Source organism: Rhinatrema bivittatum, chromosome 2, assembly GCF_901001135.1.
Source record: "Rhinatrema bivittatum chromosome 2, aRhiBiv1.1, whole genome shotgun sequence".
Lineage (NCBI taxonomy): Eukaryota > Metazoa > Chordata > Amphibia > Gymnophiona > Rhinatrematidae > Rhinatrema > Rhinatrema bivittatum.
In genome coordinates, this window is record NC_042616.1 from 237451422 (window position 1) to 237473070 (window position 21649).

The 21649-nt window shown below is 44.8% G+C and overlaps 1 protein-coding gene across 3 annotated transcripts in view; it reads left to right on the forward strand.

The window, feature by feature from the left end:
• LOC115084420 (ubiquitin-conjugating enzyme E2 E2) overlaps positions 1-21649 on the forward strand; it is a 537898-nt gene that overhangs the window by 292518 nt on the left and 223731 nt on the right. The gene's annotated exons all lie outside the window — the stretch shown is intronic.

Genomic DNA, 21649 nt, shown 5'->3' on the forward strand with positions numbered 1-21649 from the left:
AAGGTACACACACAGAAAGTGCTTGTGCACTTTACACATGGGGGTAGATTTTCAAAGGGTTACACGTGTAACCCCCGAAAACCTACCCCTGCATGCGCCGAGCCTATTTTGCATAGTCTCGGTGGCGCACATGTCCCGAGGCTTTCAATAATGGGTGATCCGGGGGCAGGGCCGCGATCCGGGGGCGGGGCAGGGCGCATGGCGGCGGGCCGGGAGTGTTCCTGAGTCCTCTGGCACAGCAGCCGTGCCGGAGATTCGTGCGCCGGCAGCCAGCCGGCATGCGCAAGTTACGCCTGCCAGGATTCACCATTCTGCGAAGAATGATGAATCCAGGCCTAATTTTGTACCTGAGGCAATAAATCACTTTACATGTAGTATTTTCTTCCTCTCAGCCTGCCTCCTTCTCCCAAGATCTAAACACCTCTCTCCCCCCACTTCCCCTCAAGATTGCATGTATTCAGTCCCAGCTGCAAGTATACATGTTTTGAGAGCCCACATATATTTTTAGCCACTCTGAATAGAGGAATTTTCAGCCAGGGCAATCTAGCTGGGTAACTACTTATTTACCTGGCTAAATCCTTTTGAAAATTTGGTGACGGAATGTGACCAGGCCCTAATTGGAGGAGCACAAGGTTCTGGCCAGAATATGCAGTCCATGGTGAAGGATTGTTGTATAGGAGAATAATAGCAAGTTTTTATTGTATCCGAAATTAAATTGGCAGCCTATGTAATGGGCCGGATTTTAAGACGTACGCGCAGGCGTACATTTGTGTGTGCAACCCGGTGCACAAATGTACGCCCGATTTTATAACATGCATGCGCAGCCACGCGCATGTTATAAAATTCGGGGTCAGCACGCGCAAGGGGGTGCACACTTGTGCACCTTGTGCGCGCCGAGCCCTAGGGGAGCCCCGATGGCTTTCCCTGTTCCTCGGAGGGAACTTTCCTTCCGCCCCCCCCCCCCCACCTTCCCCTCCCTTCCCCTACCTAACCCGCCCCCCAGCCCTACCTAAACCCTCCCAACCTTTATTGTATAAGTTGAGCAGGCTCCGGGCAGGCGTAGGTTGCGCACGTTGGCTGATGGCTGGCCCGCAATCCCTGGCACAGTGCCAAATGGCCACTGTGCCTGGAGGCTCCGGTCCCGCCCCCACCCATGCCCCACCCCTTTTTTTCAAGCCCTGGGACTTACACGTATCCCGGGGCTTTGCGTGCGCCGCCGGGCCTTTTGAAAATAGGCCCAGTGCACATAACCCCACCTACGTGTGGAGGGCTTTGAAAATCTGCCCCAATGTTTGTAAAACAGGGGAAATGTGTTTGTGTATATGTGTTCCAGTCAATAACCTGACAGCAGAATTTTGAATAATCTATAAGGGATGAATTGTAAAGGCTGGCAGACTAGTGAAAAGTGAATTGCAGTAATCCAAACTGGAAAAGAGCAGTGATTGGAGAACCACTTGAAAGTCAGTGGGACTGAGTAGTGGTTTCAGATGGTGTAAGAGCTGTAGCTTCAAAACCGAAGTTTGTTTAAGAGCCTTAATGTGAGCATGCAACAAGAGAGATGGATCAATGGGAATGCCAAGATTGCAATCTTTTAGATATGATATATTTTGATTTTTGAAAAAAAAATGTTTACGGGACACGAGAGAGAAGAAACCGAGATAAGATCATAATTTCGGTTTTTATGACATTTAAAATGATTTTATTTTGATGAAGCCAATCATGAATGATCAAAAGACATAATGTGATGAATTGCTCTATAAGGTGCCAAGTATCCTTGAGGGGAAAGAAAAAGTTGTGTGTATTTATAGTGCACCCTAAGGCCGGCAAGCAGCCAAAATAATGGGGTCAGATAGATGTTAAAAATGGGCTGCTGATAACAGGGGCGGCTCTATAATGAGGCAGGGTGAGGTGGCCACTTTAGGCGGCAAAAACTGCCCCCCCCCCAAACACCTGTAGTGGCCGCCATACTCTGCCAGAAGTAGAAACATTTCCAGTAAATCTGGAAAAATATTCAGAGACTTTTTGTGATGAGTGTTTGGCAGCTACAGTGGGAAGCCTCAAACTCATCATACAGTGTGCGGGTCTATGTGGGGCGGGAACTGTGTGTGAAATCCAATGAGATAGGAGATCTGTTCGGAAACGGTCAATGGAGGAGGGCAGAAGCGGTGGGAGAGGCGGACCTTGCTAGCGTAGCGAGCTGCGCGGCTAGGGAAAGGAGTGGCGGCTGGCGGATAGTACCAGTGCCGGCTTCGCGCGTGCTGCGGGCAGAGGAGCTCGTCCTTCGGCGGAAAGGATGCAGGGGAGCGAGTTCATCCCATGAGCTGCTGCATAGCTGGTAGGGGTGAGAGCACTCGGAGGTGAGGATCTGCAATTCTCGAGGAGGTTGCTGGAGCTTAGAACTCTACCCTTCTGCCCCCCCCCCCCCCCATTCTCTCTCCATCCACCCTTTTCCACCCTGGGGAAGAGAAATGTGGCCCGGCTGAAGAGGGTGAAGCCGTGTTCCCAGGGGAGAGGGGTGTGTGCGTATGTGGGGATGTGAACTCTCCTCAGAGAAGAGGAGTGTGTGCGTGTCCCGATTGGACGGGTTGGAACTCTGTCCCTGGCATAAGGGAAGTGTGTGTGTTTGTGTGTGTGCACAGGAGGAAGAGAAAAAAGGAGTGTGGGGTGTGGGTATGTATATCTGGGGGGAGGTTGAGCCCTTTATCCTAAATATGGGGTTTTTGTGTCACTGGGGGGCAGGTGGGCAATACAGATCATTTTATCTGGGGTAAAGTGAATGTGAGTGTCACGGGGCAGGGGTTGGAGCCATTTATCAGGGATAAGGGGGGAGTGTGATGGGAGTCAGGTGGTGGGAACTCATTATCAGAGATATGGGATGTGTGTTTGTATGTATGTGTCATGGTGGGAAGGGATTGGAGCCATTTAGCTGGGATAAAGGGGAGTGTGTGTGTGTGTGTGTCTAGTTGTGTGTCTGGGGGGAGCTGAAACCCTTTATTTGGGATAAGGGAAGTGTGTATGTGTGTGTGTCCTGGAGGGGAGGTGTGTTGGAGCCCTTTACCCAGATATAGGTTGTGTGTGTGCTGGGGGAAGGAGATTAGGCAGGATCAGGGGGAAATTTGTGTGTCCGGGAGGGGTCAGAATCCTTTACCTCTGAGAAGGGGAGTGGGGTGTGTGTGTGTATGTCCTGGGGGTATAGAACCCTTTATCCGAGATAAGGAAGTGTGTGTGTCCTAGGGCAAGTAGGGTGGAAGTTAGAACCCTTTACCCAGGGGTGGTTCTATAATGAGGCAGGGGGTCCACCGGCAGCCCTCTTCTTTCTTTATCGGTCTGCCCCTGCCCCCACCCTCACCTGCGAGCACCAGGCCTGGGCAGGAGGAAGAGAAAAGGCTTCGTGGCCGCCAGTGGAGCTCAGCCCCCCAGCAGTAGGAGGAAAGAAGAGGCCTAGCAATGTCAGGAAAAAATAAGAGGCCCCCATTTGCCTGCTGAGCTCATCCCTCCATTACCACAACAGAAGGAGGCAACTTGACGTCCAGCATGTGTGGGTGCGTATGTGAAAGAGAATGTGTTGTGTGAGAGAGAGCATCTGTATGTGTGTGTGTGTGTGCACGTGTGTATGAGAGCATGTGCCTATGTGAGCATGTGTAAGAGCATCAATGCGTATGGGTGAAAGCACGTGTATGTATATGTACGAGAGAGCATCTGTGTATGTGAGAGCATAAGAACATCTGTGTGTGCCTGAGAGCATGTGTATGTATGAGGGGGTATATATGTTGTGTGTGTGAAACAGCAAGTGTGAGAGCAGGTGTGTGGATAAGAGCATGTTAATGTATGAGACAGCATCTGTGTGAATGTGAACGCACGTATGAGCATGAAAGAACTTGTGTGAGAGAGAGGAAGGAGAACATTCCCTTGCTCTCCCCTGTTCCCCCCACACTAATCCACAGAAATCTCAGGGTGACTGGAAATCAAAAGTTCCCAGGTATGAAAAGCAGGAATTATTTTATTCTTGCTAGTTTTAATTATTGGGTTCTCTTTAATGTGTTTGCTAGTCTGAAATATTTTATTGATGTTTGGGAAATTTTTTTATAATTTTTGTATGATATTTAATTACTGGATGTTCTATTCATCAGGGGTTTAGAAACATTTATTCATTTTATTAATATTGTTTTACTATTATGATGCATATTTTTTATTTTTTTTTGTTTGATGTTTTATGAGGAATGGTATTTCTGTTGTTCCATTGTTGCACTGCATATAGTCTGTCTTGTGCTTTCCAGTTCATTATTTACCCACGTTTGTTTATGCTTTATGATCTCTTTATTCTGTATTGGGAGAGGGTCTGTCTGTGTTCTGCATGTGTGTGGTAAATTCATTGCAGATTTTTTGTGGGTTTCTATGCTGCTTTACCTTTTGTTTGGAATCTGCCTTTGTAATTTTTTGTAACATTTAATTTGTGTTCTGTACTTTTAGATATGTGGTTGATTGTTTTATATTATGTGCGTTATTGTTATCCACAAAGATTTTTGGATTAGTGGACTACAAAGTTTCTAAGTAAATAAATAGACTAATAAATAAATGTGTGACTGAGGTGAGGTATCCTGCTAGTGTGAAGTTTCTGTAGGGATCTATGGTAGCCTGGCTTGTTCTGTTTTCCTAATAGGAAGTGTATTGGTGTTTAGGGCCTGCTGTAATATTTGCAGTGTTGCCTTTTCATAGATAAGGTTTTTACTTTTTGAATTAATGCTATTTTTTAGTATGGAAGGCTTACTATATGTAATTGTAATTCAGTTTACTCTAGGCTTTCTGAGGACAAAGCCCACACCCAACATGCATTCCAAGTGTGTTGTTTGCTTTTTTGCAGTGTTATTTGGTTGGCACACAGCAGTGCATGCAAAACTAATATATATGTTGTGATATCTTTACCTAAGAAGACTTGTATTTTGAATGTCCTTTTTCATGTGATATTAGTTATTTTAAATGCAGAATTTGTAATTGTTGGTGGTGAGGGCATGGGGGGGGGGGGGGAGAGTGTAAGAACAAGGCTGTACAGGACTTAGTCTGCCTTATGCTCTTGCAATGGCTCGGAAAGAGTGCGCCACACACAGACCACTACCATTCACCCATCTCCCACTTCTCCAGGGGAAATTTGCTGGGGAAAGGTGGGAGGCAGGTATTAGGGCTCCTGGGAGTATGCCACTGGGGTGCGGTGTCCGTGTGTGTGTGTGGGGGGGGGGGGGAAGAACCATTTCATCCCTCGCCTCAGGCAGCAGATTCTCTTGAGCCGCCCCTGGCTGATAATGCCGAGCCTTGGGGTTCACCAGAGGTCAGCGGGATCCAAGCTGAAGTTTCCAACCCAAATTTTCTTTTTTTGAGAGCAACATATTAAATAAGAAGTGAACCACGAAATGACGGAACCTGCAATACCAAGAGAAAGCATTCTAGAAAGAAGGATTACGTGATCAGCAGTGTCGAGGGCAGATGAAATGTCTGAGAGAACAAGTGCCAAGGAAATTCTACTTATTTATTGCTTGGATTTCTAGGATGCTGGGTGTATGTGGAATGCCTCAGGGATTAGTCCTGGGTCCAGTTCTGTTAAAGATTTTGAGAAGTGATATCACAGAGGGGGTAGAAGGAAAGGTTTGGCTTTCTTTTCTTTTTTTTTTTTCACAGATGCTACAGTCTGCAACAGGGTGGACCTGCCAGATGAAGCAGAGAAATGAGGATGAACTGAGAAAGCTTATGAAGTTGTCAGTAGTTGGGCAATTAAGATTAAATGCAAAAAAAACCAAACACAGAGTCATGCATTTGGGATGCAGAAATCCAAGTGGGCTGTACATGATGTGGGATGAAACACTGATATGTGCCAAATGGGAAAGAGTTCAGGGTGTTGTCAAAGTTGCAAGGTAGTGAAATACGATAGCAGGAGCCACAGGAATGCTAGGGTGCCCAGGAAGAGATTTCAATCAGTAGAAAAAAAAGAGAGATGAAAAGGCCTCTGTACAAATCATTCTTCTGACCTCATCCACCGGCACCCAGTTTTATCATCGTTTTTACTGGAAATTTCATGAGGGGAGGAATTTTTCTTCTTTCATTTGCTGCTGCTGCATTCCTCCTCTGCCCTTTTTCTCCCCACTCACCACCAAAATCAGCCTTCTCCTTTCTCCTTCACCAATTAATTCCCCGGCCTGCCTGCTTTTACCCCTCATTCCCACAATTGATAGGAAGAGGGCGCACTTGCCAGCCATCTTCAGCCTCAGCTTGAATCATGGGGCTAGCAGGCCCCCAAGACCAAACTCAGTAAGAGGCTAGTGAAGACAAGTGTTAACACCAAATCTAACGAAAACTCCACAATGATGTGATCCGGTTCTCCCAGAATGCTCCATTAGCCACTCATTTTTTTATTGTTATTTTCACAAAATCTTTTTCGTAAAATGTTATGAGGAAAAGACTTCAAAAACGTTCACAGTGCTGCTCATACACCAAGGTTCAGTTCATATCATTAATCAGAATTTCAAAAATAAGACCTAATATTCCTTAACAAGAGGGATGAACAACACTGTCACTCTCTTCTTAAAGCAGGCCTTGAGAAATAAAGTCCCAAAATTAAAGTGAGGGAAAATATGTATCTAAACCTAACATCAGAAAGCTGCAACCAAACCAGCATCCTACATAAGGGAGCTGATGGCCTAAGCCATCTAGTAGAGACCTAGGAGGGCTCTACTTATACTCTAGAGGAAATGAAGGGGCTGTGGATATGCTAATTTACCCTAAAGATATACATGGTGTGTTATGGCCGCCGGCCGCAGCAGCCCACGACCGGGGCAGACTGTCATGGCCGCCGGCCGTGGCGGTCCGCGGCTGGGACCTGGCACTCACCCGCGGCGTTGGGGCTCCAAAGAGGCTCCTGCTGGGGCAGGGAGCCTCAGAAGATGTTCTCCGCGCGGCCCGGGCCACTGTGTGGCTGGCTGCAGGCCTCTGACTCCTGCCGTGGCTCCACCCCCTTCTCCACTCCACTAGGGCCGCGCGCGCGGCTGAAGACAGCATTTAAAGGGGCCACGACAGGAAGTGTCGTGGCTCCCTTCTGCAGCACTTCCTTTGGAAGTGCTGCAGAAGGGAGCCACGGTCTTGCTTTGTTCCACGGTCTTGCTTTGTTCCTGTGTTCCTGGTATCCTGATTCTTCGTCCCGCTCCTGCTCTGCCCTCCTCGTTGGATTGCTTCTTTCGGACCCCGACCTCTGGACTGGCTTTGGACCGCGCTTTGGACTTCGACCCCTGGACCGGCTTCGGATCGTGCTTTGGACTCCGACCCCTGGACCAGCTTGGGACCACGCTCTGTATATCGACCCTTGGACTGGCTTTGTACCATGCTCTGATTTCCGACCCTTGGACTGGCTGCGGCCCGCTCGTTGGACTCCGAGTCTTGGACGACTTCTGGATTTTCTTCAACTTCTCTACAGAGATAATTTATGACCTGCTGGAGGCGCCAGCCGTCTGGAACCCACGACCTGCAGGAGGCGCCTGCATCCAGACCATCTTCTATCTTCAGGGAGTCACCTAAGTCCCAGCGGCCATGTCCCTACAGGCTCCTCCTGGGGGACCACGTGCTTCCAGGGTGAAGTCCGATCTACATCTGCAACAGGCCTCGCCATCTGACGGTAGAGACCGACGAGGAGTTCGCCCCTTGACGGCAGTACCGACTACCTCAGAACAAGGGTCCACGCTCCAGGTCCTAACATGGTGCGCAAGAAATAAGCATTTTTTTCATGTGAAGGAAGTTCAGGAACAAGAGGCCATAATATGCTTAACGAGGGTAGACGCAAGAGTAATATAAGGAAATAATTTGTTTTACAGAAATTGTGTGCATGCATGGAACAGTCCCTCAGTGGAGGTGATGAAGACAAAGCAGTAACAGTTCAAGAAAGCTTGTCTAACCTGTCACCGCACTGTCTCTTAACATCAGGATTTCTCAAGGAGGTTGGCTTTGGGTGTCTCTTTCTTCTCAATCCATCCACTCTCCATGCTCTCGTGCACCTTCAAAATAAAACCGCGGCATTCTCTGTGAGTCCAACCATCTCATTTATTTTCTTACACACGTATAAAACAGTAGGCCAAGGCTCCAGTTCAGAGGTGGTTGTTGCAATTTGATAATATCTCAAAACTGCCAGTACGTTAATGGATATCAGTGCTGTCGGACGCACTCTGATAATCCACATCAAGCAGTGCTACCCATATCTGATTATTTCACTACACGGTAGGCTGATGTAGCCCCATGGTACTCACATAATGATGGTTTGCCCCGTGCCTCAGCAAGCGGAGTCCCAATAAATCAGTTGGCATTTCCCTCCTTGGAACTTACAAATGCTCCACATGGAGCATGATGGAGAGGGAGATCTTGCCTGCTCTAGTGCTTCCTGAAGAGTGACTCATGCTCAGATATAATACCACATTAACAATTCCACAAGAGTGCTTAAGTGCCATTATAACTAGTAACCGTAGGTTACACTAAGATAAAAGAATCCTTAGTAGACTGGAAATTAGAGCTAGAGAGATCTGTGATATTGCAATAGGAAGGCATAATGGGCAGGCTAAATGGAGCTGTTATAGCCTCTGTTTTTGTTTCTATGTGTATGTATATTCTCTGTATAATATAAGCATATGTTTTTTGGGATCTGGCCTGGTACTTTCACCGTAACACAGCCCCATTCTTGTTTTCAATGCAGTATTTGCATCAATTTTTGCAACATAATATTTCTTGTCTTTGATTCCAATAAATCAGGATATTGTTCAGTACAAATGTAAAGTTGAATAAAAAGCTCCTAAGCCACCTCAGTTTAAAAAAAAAAAAAGGCATCTTAATTTATGGAGAAACTAACTAGTTCATAATAGACATATCGATACAGTGGACACACCTTCGTAGTTGCTTTCACATTCATACCAACCAGCCTTGTATTTTCCTGGTACGGTCTGTTGGAGCATTGCAGGAGAAGCTAGGTTCCTCGGTCCCAGGTCATGCATGTTCAGTCACACTTTTCTGTTAATGTATGTACACAACTCCTAAATCTGAGTGGCATTTCAGCTCTGTAGAACATTTAATAGACTAAGATTTAGTTCTAAGTTTTATTTTATCATGGTTCGATTGATTCCTTCACTTTCAGAAACTTATTTGAAGCACGTATTTCTGCTGTTGCATCTGGTTCTTTCTTCAAGTTATAGTTAGCTGTGTCCTGGAATGCCTGCTCTTGCACTATTTATTTATTTATTTATAACTTTTATATACCGAGGTTCAATTAACAAGATTAATTATCACTTCGGTTTACATTACAACCAGCAAAATAACATAAACAAAGTCTTGTTTTACAATGAACAGGGAAGAATAACCTGGATAAAACAATGAACAGGGTAGAAATAACCTCGAAAACATAAAATGGGTGAAGCAAGTATAGAGAGTAGGGTTTATATAATTTGGGCGAAAGGTAAGGAAATTAAATAGGGGAGGACTGTGAAGGTCTCAAGTTGGATAGTCTACTCATGATGCGGATAAGAACCAAGGCTGAGGTGAGTAGTTATGGGAAGGCTTGTTTGAACAACAAAGTCTTAAGTCTCTTCTTAAAGGTGATTGGACATTGTTCCAGCCTCAGTTCAGGAGGGAGCAGGTTCCATTGCTTGGAGCCCGAGGCGGAAATAGCTCTCTTACTGAAAGAGGTCTTGATGGTGGGTGCTTGAAGCGTGCCTCTCTGGGCTAGTCTAATTGGACGGATCGAGGTGTGGAGTTGCAAAGGTATTGTAAGATCCAGAGGAGTAATGTTATGTATGGCTTTGTGAATGACTGTTAGTAGTTTATGAAGGATTCTAAACTTAATTGGTAGCCAATGTAGATTCTTTAAAATTGGAGTTATATGGTCCCTCTTATTGGATTTTGTGAGGATCCTGGCTGTGGCTATGTTGGCTTTGACTATGGCTTTGACTATGTTGGCTTTGAACAAATTTAGGAATTCAAATTGTGGCACAGAATGCATAATATGGCACAGAATGCCTATGACCCTGCTTGCAGATGATAACATAGGAAAAGTAAAAAAAACGGAAGCACATTAACTCTTCACATGTTACATAAATATGCCAGTATGTGTGATCTTATTTTCAGTATAACAGCCTGCATTCAATACTTCTATATACAAAGGTGCTTGTAACTCGGTGAAAGATTCTAAAATGCGATGGCATCTGCCAAAAGAGGTCTTTGTAGTTCTTAAGACTTTTTTTTTTTTTAAAAGCAATGCTACCTCAGATATGATGAGTTTTGGTGTTTTCTGCATATACATAAAAAATTAACTTTTGATGGCATAATTTGAATACTGGAAAATTAAAATGTTTTGTTTTTTTTTAAAAAACATAAATCTTAGCAGTAGATTGCATTGACTGTCATTTGTGGACCTATGCTGAGCTGGAAAAGGATGCCGATGAATGCTCCAAACAATCGTTCCAAATATCAAAACACTAATATGGTTATCGGGCGGTTTTGAAGGAACTTTAAATTAAGAGACTCGCGTTCACAGGATAAGTGTGTTTTCTATCTGCAATATACTGAAAATTTAAAAACATATATTAGCATGCATGGCTAATGATTATAACATTTGACACATTTCTCTAAGGTATTAGTCATTCTGAATTATGAGTGCAGTCAGCGTCCCCTATATGAAGGCCTAATACATAGGTAATGTCACAATAAGCAGATTTCTTTGTTATCTCAGCGCCTTGTTTTGGTGAATTAGCACCTAAAAGGTGAATAGTTATTCTATTCACCTTTTAGGTTTCTGTTATATTTGTGAACTAGAAGAGAAAGCAGCATGTCAAAAGTTTGAAGGAAACCCAAATAAAAAGATGCATTTTTCTGTGCGAGGCCACATGTGTGGTCAAGTAACAGAGGGACCAAATTCATGAGTGAAACCCATCATCATTTTAATGAGGGCACGCGTTAAATGTATGATGGCCCCCTCTTAACGACAAGGCTTTCATTTGGGACTAACCCCTCCCCCTTCACAATGGTAGAGGGCAGGCGCATCGGGAGCTCGGATCCCATCCTCCCTCCCCCTGTGCGCAGGCTTGAGCGTGGCAGTGACGCGGCACAGAGCTCCGATGCAGGTAGATGACGTCACGGGGGAGTATTTTAAGCGACTCGCTTCCCCGATCCGCCCCCTTTTCATCGCTCCTGCGTCCCCCACCCAGCCTCCCTCAGGTACGAGTTAGAAAGCATAATGTCGTTCTTAGCAGTAGCTACTGGCATTAGTCTATTATTATTGTTTTCAGTTATTGGGAGCATAGTCATTAAGGGAAAGGGAAGGCAGGTAAACAATGTTAGACCTGTTTAATTCTGTACCCTTATTAAGGAATTGTCGCAGCTTTGGTGGGTGCACAAGCTGGCGGGCTGACTTTGCCGGTTGGGGGGGGTGGCCCCCTTGCTTGGAAGGTCACGGAAGGCCGGGGGTTGGACGCAGAGGCTGTTTTGCTAGGTAACATGGTGGACAGTGCTGGTCAGACACAGTTGGTGTCGTGGAAGACCTGGGGCTCGTGTACCGAATTTACAGTACATGCAATGCACAGGAAAGCTGTGGCCTCCACATCCAGTTTTTCAGTCTCTGTCTCACTTTGTTTGAGGGAATGGGCAGGGAGGGGGCAGGGTCACGACAGTCGATGTTATATGTCTGCATGGATCCCCTTTTTTTCCCTCCCCAATGAAAAACCTTAACTGCTGAGGACTATTTTATAGACCTAATCATGGAGCAAGCCACCTAACCTGCTGGGACTCAGTGCTTTGACATCGCAGCACTGTGTAAGCAATTCTTAAAGCGTTTTGTTTGCAGCAGTAACATAAAAGTAATTGTTTTTCAGCATACAGCTACAGATTGAGTGCACTTTTTTGTAGCTAGGGTTTCTGTTCTTTTTTTCAGTTTACCAAAATGATCCTTGGCTGGCACTTGAAGTGAAAACCGACTTCTTTATTGCTGCACAGCAGAGCAAATTTAATTGTTCCCTTGAACATTAGAACACTTTCAACCATGAACAAAACAGCATTATATCTGCTAGAAACAGTCACAGCATTTGGATTCACTCTTACCCCTCCGCTGTGAAAAGAATATTGAAAACAAAATGTGCTGCTAACCAGTAGAGGCTGATTAAAGTATCCGATGTCTAAAAATCCAGAGTAAAGAAGTGTTATTGTGCAGAATGTGGCAGCTTATTAAGGAGGGATGCTATATCAGATGCCACCCAGTTCAGACCATCATGACTGGTGCATATCTTCAAAATAAACAAGACTGAATAACTGCTGGCCTGTTTCGATACAGGCTGTCTGATCCAGTTAGTCTTCCGAGCGTTGTATATCTCAGGGGTTTCAGGATTTAGATGGCAAATCGATGTGAGATTATGTCCTTGGTGTTACTTTGGCATTATTTACTTTCTGTTGTTATTAGACAAGGCTATTCTCAGGTTTAAGTAGGTTCAGAAAATGTAGGCTTTGGGGTGCTCATGTTGTGCTGTTTGTTTTTCAGCAACAATTTATCGTAGTTAGCCATATATATATATATACAGAACATTTTATTTACTATTAACAGTTGAGGCAAGAGGTTCTTTCACGTGGGTTTTGCTAAAATGCGGCACATTTCCACAGTCAAATCTTTTGATTTCTTCTGCAAATCAAGTATTAGCCAACTGGTAGTGAAATATATACATATATATATATATATCTGCTTCAACGGCAGGGGAGAAAATCTGACACTTCAAGCACAACCAGCATAGCTCTCTGCTTCAAGGCAGGGGGGAATGAAGAAACGTGGATCTATATTCAGGCAACAACCAACAAGGACTGAATTACATAGTCTGGATAAACAGATAAGCATGGGTGTAGCTTGCTTATTGCGGTGGTTATTACCCCTAACTAATTAAGCTATTTCACTTAGATGTAGTTCCAACACTGCTCTCTACATTAATGGCGGGGGTGGAAGGGAAATAGAATAAAAAAGGTTACTAAGAGCCAAGAGTAACAGATAAGTATGAGAGAAAAAAAAATGTGAAAGCTTGCTGGGCAGACTGGATGGGCCGTTTGGTCTTCTGCCGTCATTTCTATGTTTCTATATGTATGTATTACATTACTGAAGGGCAATGGTGGCCCACCACATAAATGACTGATCCACTGCCGGGGCTAGAGGTACAAAAGGAGGACACACATTCCCCCATCCCACGTCAACCTTGGCTGCCGACTGGCATCTGTAACTAGATCCAGCTGCTCCTACTGCCTGCGAGGTCCTTTTTTCCAGTCCCATGGTTGAAACCTCAGCCTAAGCTATTTGAACCACAGGGCCCTGGACCTTTGGATCCACACAGGATTCAAACAACAGCATTTTGATCAGGCAGTTCAAACAGTTGTTTAAACCAAATGGTGTTCGAAAGAGAGCCCCACAGTTCAATAGTGGAGCCAGAAGAGGAAAGAAGAGCTGTACCTACAGTAAAAGAAATCTACAAAAAAAAGCAGAGACCTTGGAATTGTGGAGATCAGGTGAAGAAAGGAGACTGGGGGGTGGGAGAACAGGAAAAGAATGAGGACTGTCCCTTGGGGGCTAGGGTGAGGAGCAGGTGAAGAATAGGTACAGGAGGGCAGAGCAGAGGAAGAATTGGAACTGTCAATTGGGAACTAGGGCAGAGTGGAGACTTGGAGTTGGAGAACATGGGAAGAATAGGGATTGGGGGAGGGAGAGCAGGAGAAGAACAGGGACTCAGGCACTGGGGGGTGGGAAAGTAGGGGAAGAACGGTGACTGGGGCGCTGGAAGTATGGGAGAACAGAGGAAGTATTTGGACTCTGGTGAAGGTGGACCCTTGGTGCTGTGGAGTGGTTGGCGCAGCCTAACGGGTAGATCCGCTAGGTCCACTTCACCAGCTGGCAGACATGTCCTGTGGTGGGACTGGCTGGACTTCACCTATACCAACTGCTTCAGGTTGTTCCCTATGGCAGTAGAGGAGACAAGAGTCCAAGGCCAGGCAAAGGACAGGGTGAGCAGCAGACAGTGGATACCAAAAGACAAGCTGGAGGTCAGGGCAGGTAGCAGACAAGGCTGTGTTGACTCCAAACAGAGGTCAGGTCCAGCTGGAGAACAGGGATGGTCAAAGTCCAGGCAGAGGTCAGAGTCCAGAGAAGCAAACCAAGGGAGAGACAAGACAAAGATAAGGACCACCTCAAGGATACGGCAGGACACAGAGGCAAGGAAGAGTCAGGAGGAGGGAAAGACAAGGTAGACGGGACCACAGGAGCAAGACATGGAGACAGGAACAAGGCAGGAACACAGGAATATGACAGGAACGTGGGTCACAGAACAAAGGCTGGATGCACTGAGACTCGAGGCACATCAGGAGACCTGTTTCTGAGGTGTCTTCTGCTCCTCAGGAGTAGCCGTAAATGTAGATGAAGCTGGGATGTCATCAGAGGGCATCGAGGCAACTTCCCACCTCACGTCTTTTAAGACACAGCAGCTTGGGGGCACGCACGCCTAGGAGGAGCCAGGAGCAAAGGTGCACAGGGCGTCTGAGGCCGCACTCTGTGGCATTGTAGAGCGCGGCATTACAGTCAGGCAGGTCTGCCGGTAGCATATAGGTGAATGAGGTGGATCTCGGGACAGTACTGTGAGCTGCTAGTGTAACACTACACCCCTCCAAAGCCCCCCTCCCCAATGGGCTTGGGCTTCCTGGGGAATCTTCGATGAAACTCATGTAGTAGCTTGGGGGCTTGGAATTTGGAGGCTGGCTCCCAGGAATTTCCTTCAGGCCTGTAGTTTTTCCATGATATGAGATACTTGAGTTTATTTCTGAGTCTTCTGGAATCCAATATCTCTGCTACCCAGATGCTGCAGGAAGTTTTGAAGATTCTCAACGAGCAGAGGTTTATCTTTCTTTAGCCACGGATATCCAAATAATAGACCTGAAGTGGGAGTAATGGGGGAGGGGGAGCACATCCGTGAGCAGTTTTCATTTCCATTTCTATTGAGTGCACTGTGTAATGGTAGCGAATGTTTTCTTGCGCTAGAACACATTGCAAGAAGCTCATGGTCCATTTGGAATTTTCACTTCTGTGATAGAAATGGAAAAGGCTTTCTCCCCAAGATCATATCTAAAAATGTCTAATCTTTTGTGAGGCATCAGAATTTAATTTTGATCCAGATATGTTCTTGCTTAATTTTTGTACCCTGCATAACTTGTTTCTGCATTAGAGGCTTAGCGCCAACCCATTTTAATCTCTAGCCAGGGCTTTAGTTGCTTTATGTGTGCAGATGACTCCCAATTGGCAGCTTACTTTGATAGCTTGCCTCCTGATGCTTTGCAAATACTGAATAAGTGTTTAGTTTCTTTTGCTGTATGGTTGCCTGATAAATTAAAATTAAGTTCTCTCAAATCAAAGGCCCTATGGATTTTGAGATGTAAACAACCTCTGACGAACTTTCCTGAGGTGGCAGGGGTCCAAATTGTATCAAAAGACATGTGTAAAGGACCGTCTGCAGTGCTGTCCTCCAACCAGCAGGGGCCATGGTCCTGGCTGGTGGCCATGATCCCAGCATTGACTCAGCATTTAAGCCTGCCTCACCCTGAGCTCCTTGCCTCATCTTGGAGTCTACTCTGCTCCTTGCTGTGGCCTCTGTTAGTTCTAGTTCTTGTATCCTAGTACTTGTTCTGAGTTGTTCTGTATCTTGGTCCAAGTTTGTGGCTTTCTGCTACTCTGTGTTTGTCCTTGCTTTGTATTTTGTTTTTCTTTCTTTGTGCTGTGTTTGGCCCTATTATAGTGGCCTTCTTGTCCTGTTTGTCTCTGTCCCTGGTTTTGTGCTGTCAAGTTTTGTGGTGCACTTCTGTTTTGTGTTTTGTTTGTGGGCACCTTTCTGGCCCCTGTTTGTTTGCTGCAGGCCTGCCCTGCTCTGGCAGGTGCCCTTCTATATACCCCCATTCTCCAATGCACCTTTGGTTTAAGTCCTTCCGGCCATCAGAACCTAAGCATTCAACCCGAAGGGGATGTCGCTGGTCCAGGCGGAAGACCCTGAAGCCTCACCAGCCTGTGTCAGAGTTCAGCCTGCTCCTTACTGGCACACTGTGCCCTGACAATCGGGCCGATACAGTAAAAACGCGGGAGAGCACGCGATTCAGTATTTTAATTTATTCAAATTAGGCCCGGCGGTAAAAAGAAGCACTGGGGACACTACTGCGTCCCTAGCGCCTCTTTTTTGACGGAAGCAACGGCTGTCAGCGGGTTTGACAGCCGACGCTCAATTTTGCCGGCGTCGGTTCTCGAGCCTGCTGACAGCGTCCGGTTCGGAAACCGGACGCTGGCAAAATTGAGCGTCCGGTTTTCGACCCAGCAGCCATGGGCCCATTTAAAAATTTTTTTTTATTTTTTACTTTTTTAAACTTTCGGGACCTCCGACTTAATATCGCCATTATAGACACCAACCTTTGGGTAGGCGCTAATTTCTGAAAGCAAAATGTGCGGCTTGGCTGCACATTTTGCTTTCTGAATCACGTGGGAATATCTAATAGGGCCATCAACATGCATTTGCATGTTGTGGGCGCTATTAGGTTTGGGGGGGACGGTTGGACGCACGTTTTGGACGCGCTATTACCCCTTACTGAATAAGGGGTAAAGCTAGCGCGTCCAAATGCCGGCTATGAATGTGATTACAGTCCTTGGTGTTAAGCTTGACTCTAAATTGTCAATGGCTGTCCGAGTAACCTCCATTGTCTGAAGCTTAGTTTAGTTAAGACATTTTTTTGATGGGAAGAATTTTCATGTGCTGGTGTATGCATATATTTTAACCGTGTCAATTATAGTAATTAATTATACCAAGGTCGTACTTTAGGCTTGCTGAAAAAACTACAGCTAGTTCAGAATACAGCTGGTATATTGCTGTTTAATCATAAGAATTTTGATCATGTTAGTCCGTTATTAAAAGAGCTTCACTGGCTGGCTTTTATTCATAGAATTAGGTTGAAGATTTTATGGGTGGTTTTTAAGTTCATTCATCAGGGCTGCTCTCTTTATTTAGCAGATTTGTTGATTCCATGCCATCCGCTCAAGTCCCTCCTCATCATCTCAGCTGGGGCTGCTATCCAGTCAACATTTAGTTACATGGCTCCGCTGTAGTAGAATGGTTTTCCTTTTGATCTGAGATCGGAGAGTAACTATTTGAAGTATAGAAAAGCATTGAAGGCCGATTTTTTTTTTTCCCAAAGGCCTTTGATGATTAATTTTGCACATTCTGCCTTTTGATTAAAATGTATGGTTACCTATTGTTTCTAATTAATCATGCTGTTATCTTTTATACAATTATAATATTATATTTTAACTATTGGTTTTACTATTTGTTTTATCTTATGTAATCTTTTCATTGATTAGTAGTATGTTTATATTTTATTATATTGATTTTTATATAGTTTTTGTTTTGTGTACATCATGTTGATGGGGGTTTTTTTTAATGTTTTTGCAGTTAATCAGATTTTCTGTCAAAAAACTGGAGTGAATTTTTATCTAGCAAATACATCCGCTTCTATTCTGTGGCCAATTTATCTTCCTTGGATAACTGTTACACCATGTGTAGCATCCAGTAAAAAACAATAGAGGGAGCAGAACCATTGCAAGGATAATACATATGCTGTACACTGTTCCAGGTCATATATTTTGGTTAAATGCTTTCTTTGTCCAAACCAAGAACCTAAGTGTCAGACAGAATTTTATCTCACATGGCAACACTTCATTAACAGTGTAATTGCTCTTAGTGGATAACACCTTTGAAACATGAACAGATCATTTAAATGAGAGAGGTTTCTCAAAGCCTTTGAGCTTTTGAACCATGTGAATTAATGAATGACTGCTCCTATTCGTATGTTTCTTGATAATTAATTTATTGTGTATGCAGTGGCTTCCTAAAATGTGCACAAGCTGAAAAACTGAAAGAATGTATGCATTGTTAGAATCTTTGAAGAACTTTCCTGTATTGCTATAGAGAATTTGTATTTTTTTTTAATGAAAATGTTAGATTAAATGTACAGGTTTTTTTTTGGGGGGTGGGGAAAGAAAGCGAGTTTGCCCCAATAGATTCCACCAGCTCCTTTGAACTTCCAATTTAGTAGGAACTGGCACCATAATCTTTCATCCACAATTGTCTGGGAGATTTCCTTTAATTTTTGAATTCCTTCGTAAGTCACTTAGAACATAAGAACATAAGACATGCCATACTGGGTCAGACCAAAGGTCCATCAGTCCCAGTATCCTGTTTCCAACAGTGGCCAGTCCCGGTCATAAGTACCTGGCAGGATCCCAAAGAATAAATCCAGTCCTTCCTGCTTATAATTGGGGGTAATCAGTGGCTTTCTCACATCTACATGGCTGACATTGGTTTATGGACTTTTCCTCCAGGAACTTGTCTAATCCCTTTTTAAACCACACTATGCTAACTGCTTTTACCACATCCTCTGGCAACAAATTCATAGTCTTGCTTTCCTCTGAAAAGGTTTGTATTTCCCCGCCTCTCCTCTCCTCTGGAGTTATACACACTGAGGTTAATATTCAAAGGCATTTATCTGGATAACTTTTAGGTTAGGAGACCTGGAGAGTTTCTTCAGGTGGTTAAACTTTCAAGACCAGAATTTACAATTCACTCATACACTAAGTGATACTCATATTCATTTTTTGGACATCTCTAGTGAGTATGATAATGAAGGGTTTCATTTTCCTGTCTTTAGAAAAGATACAGATCACCATATGCTATAGCACTACACGAGCTGCCATACAGTTAAACTCAGACTGAACCTGCCAGTAGGCCAGTTCCTTAGATTGAGGAAATTATGTTTCTGAACTGTCGAGTTTAAATGTAAGGCCCTAGAGATGCACAATAGGTTTCTGAGATTTTAAAGTAATCCTATAAAAGATTCCATTGGGCAAATCGGGACCTGTGGTTAAAAATGCAATCCTCCCAAGATAAATCTAAACAAGTTTGTGTACTTCCATTTAGTCTAGATACGTGGCGAGTACAAAAGAGCATTAGAACTCATTGGGATATTTTAAGACTTCACTCGATTTTCCAGGACTACTCAACATTTGCTCTGACCCGAGCACGTAATTTGAGAGACCGTCTACTGTTACACAATCAGCTGATCAAAGGGAAGCATTGCAAAAAGGTCATTTTTCATGTAGATGCTGTAAGATATGCCCCCCCTCCCCCCAATCCTTTAATGGAGAATTACTTTGTTTCCCAGACTGGCATCTATTTAAATTGACATCACATACCACATGCAAGTCATCAGGAGTTATATACTTAATACGGTGTCCCTGTGGTTTGTTTACGTTCTATCGGGAAAAACAATTCAAAAAATTAAAACCAGGATCCAAGAACACAAGAGTAGCATTAAGTATGAGAAACGAGAGCCTCTTCTAGTTTGCAGCTGGACAGATTTGAGTCGAGAGATTGATGACTTAAGGTTCACTGTATTAAAGAAGCCAGAGTGGAACTGTCAAGGAGAGTGAGGATTTTGGGAAATTTTTCTTACAAAACGAACAAACATATTTTCATATGGGATATAGTGGGCCTTAGGGGCTTAAATAAGGATGTTGCGTGGGGAGGCTTTTTTTTTTTACATTTTTGTTTACTTTAATTTTTGCATATCAAATCAAGTGAGTGCTGGTGTATCTGAAAAATGTACTATGGGATTGGATGGTTTCTCTTTAAATAATAGAGTGACGTTGATATGTGTAGTTTACACCACCACGTTGAATGACTCAGGTTGTGGCAGTGAGTAATTTTTGGGCATTTGTTTCAAAGAATAATGTATTAAATAGGATTAACAACAAATGGAAATGTGTCTATGATAATACAACTTTTTTTTACAGATTTTCATTCCCCTGATGCAGGCATTTCATTTGCCGAAATGCTGCAGCATCGACAGATATATGTGATTGAAGTGTTTTTTGCAACTGTATTATATATATGATGTAATATTAAGTGGTGTGTGTTTGACTATTACAAAAGGGGATGGTATTGTTGAAATTTAAGTAAATGCATTAAGGGGTACATTTTAAAACACAGCGTGCGCGCGTACTTTTGTTTGCGCACCAGGCGCGAACAAAATTACGCTGGATTTTATAAGATATACGCGTATCTTATAAAATCCGGGGTCAGCGCGTGCAAGGGGGTGCACATTTGTACAACTTGCGCGCGCCGAGCTCTGCGCACGTTGCCTGTTCCCTCCGAGGCCGCTCTGAAATCGGAGCGGCCTCGGAGGGAACTTTCCTTCCGCCTCCCCCCACCTTCCCCTCCCTTCCCCTACCTAACACCCCCCCCCCCCAGACCTATCTAAACCCCCCCTACCTCTGTTGCACAAGTTACGCCTGCTCGAAGCAGGCGTAACTTTGTGCGCGCCGGGCCAGCTGCCGCGCGCCATATTCCGGTCCGGGGGCTGGTCCGGAGGCCGCGGCCATGCCCCCGGAACGCCCCCAGGCCAAAACCACGTCCGCGGCACCGCCCCCGGATGACGCGCCGACTGTGTCATGCCCCCCTGACACGCCCCCGATGACGCACCAACCGCGTCACGCCCCCCCGACACGCCCACCCCAAGAAAGCCCCGGGACTTACGTGTATCCCGGGGCTTTGCGCGTGCCGGAAACCTATGCAATATAGGCTCGGCACGAGCAGGGGCGTTTTAAAAGGGTTACGCGCATACCTTATGCGCGTAACCCTTTTAAAATCCGGCCCTAAATGATCTGAGCCTATAAAGAATAATAAGTGATATAAATTATCTTGCTACATTTGATGTAAATGGTCTTGAACTCTTATACTGTTCTATGTTATGCGTGTGGATTAACTTTTGGGTTATGATAAATGGCGAGTTTTGAATATCATCATCATTACAAGAATACATTTTACCTGGTTAAGTAGGAGATATTTTGGGGACATTCTGGGTTGAAATTCAGTTAGCCGAATAAATTATCGGGCTTATTCTTATATTTGGAGATAGGGAAATAAATTATTCGGTTAACTGTAAACATGGCCAAAAGCAGGGTATAAGTTGTCCAGGAATGAGTTCCTAGATAATTTTAACCTTAACTGGCTATATACAAAGAATATAGCTAGTTAAGTGGTGACCATGTGAAAAAAAAAGGAGGTCTACCAGCACAATCCTCCACCCCCACCCCGATGAGACTAATATCCAGTGTACTGGCCCAGTCCCCCGTCCCTTCAAGGCCCTCAAAGATTGTGCCAAAGTTTAAAGCCTATGGGCCTGATTGCCCCCCTCCCTTTCACCCGCAGTGATTTATCAAACAAAAATTAGTTCTGGCCCTCTCTTCATCTTCCTTCCCCCAACCACCTTAATTCTAACTCCTCCATCCCACCTGGCAAGCTCCAAAGCCTTCTGGATTGCCAGAAGTGTTATGAATGTACTTTGATCCCAGTGGGTGGCACAGGAGGATTAGGTTTGGGGTTGCAGGTAAGGTTTTTGGACAATCCATGGGGGGGGGGGGGTCACACCAAAGGTCCCATAGGCCTTAAACATTGGCACAAAGGCCTATGAGGCTGGTCGTCAACCCCTCCCCTCCCCCACACGGTTTGTCAAAAAAAACTTACCTATAGCCCCT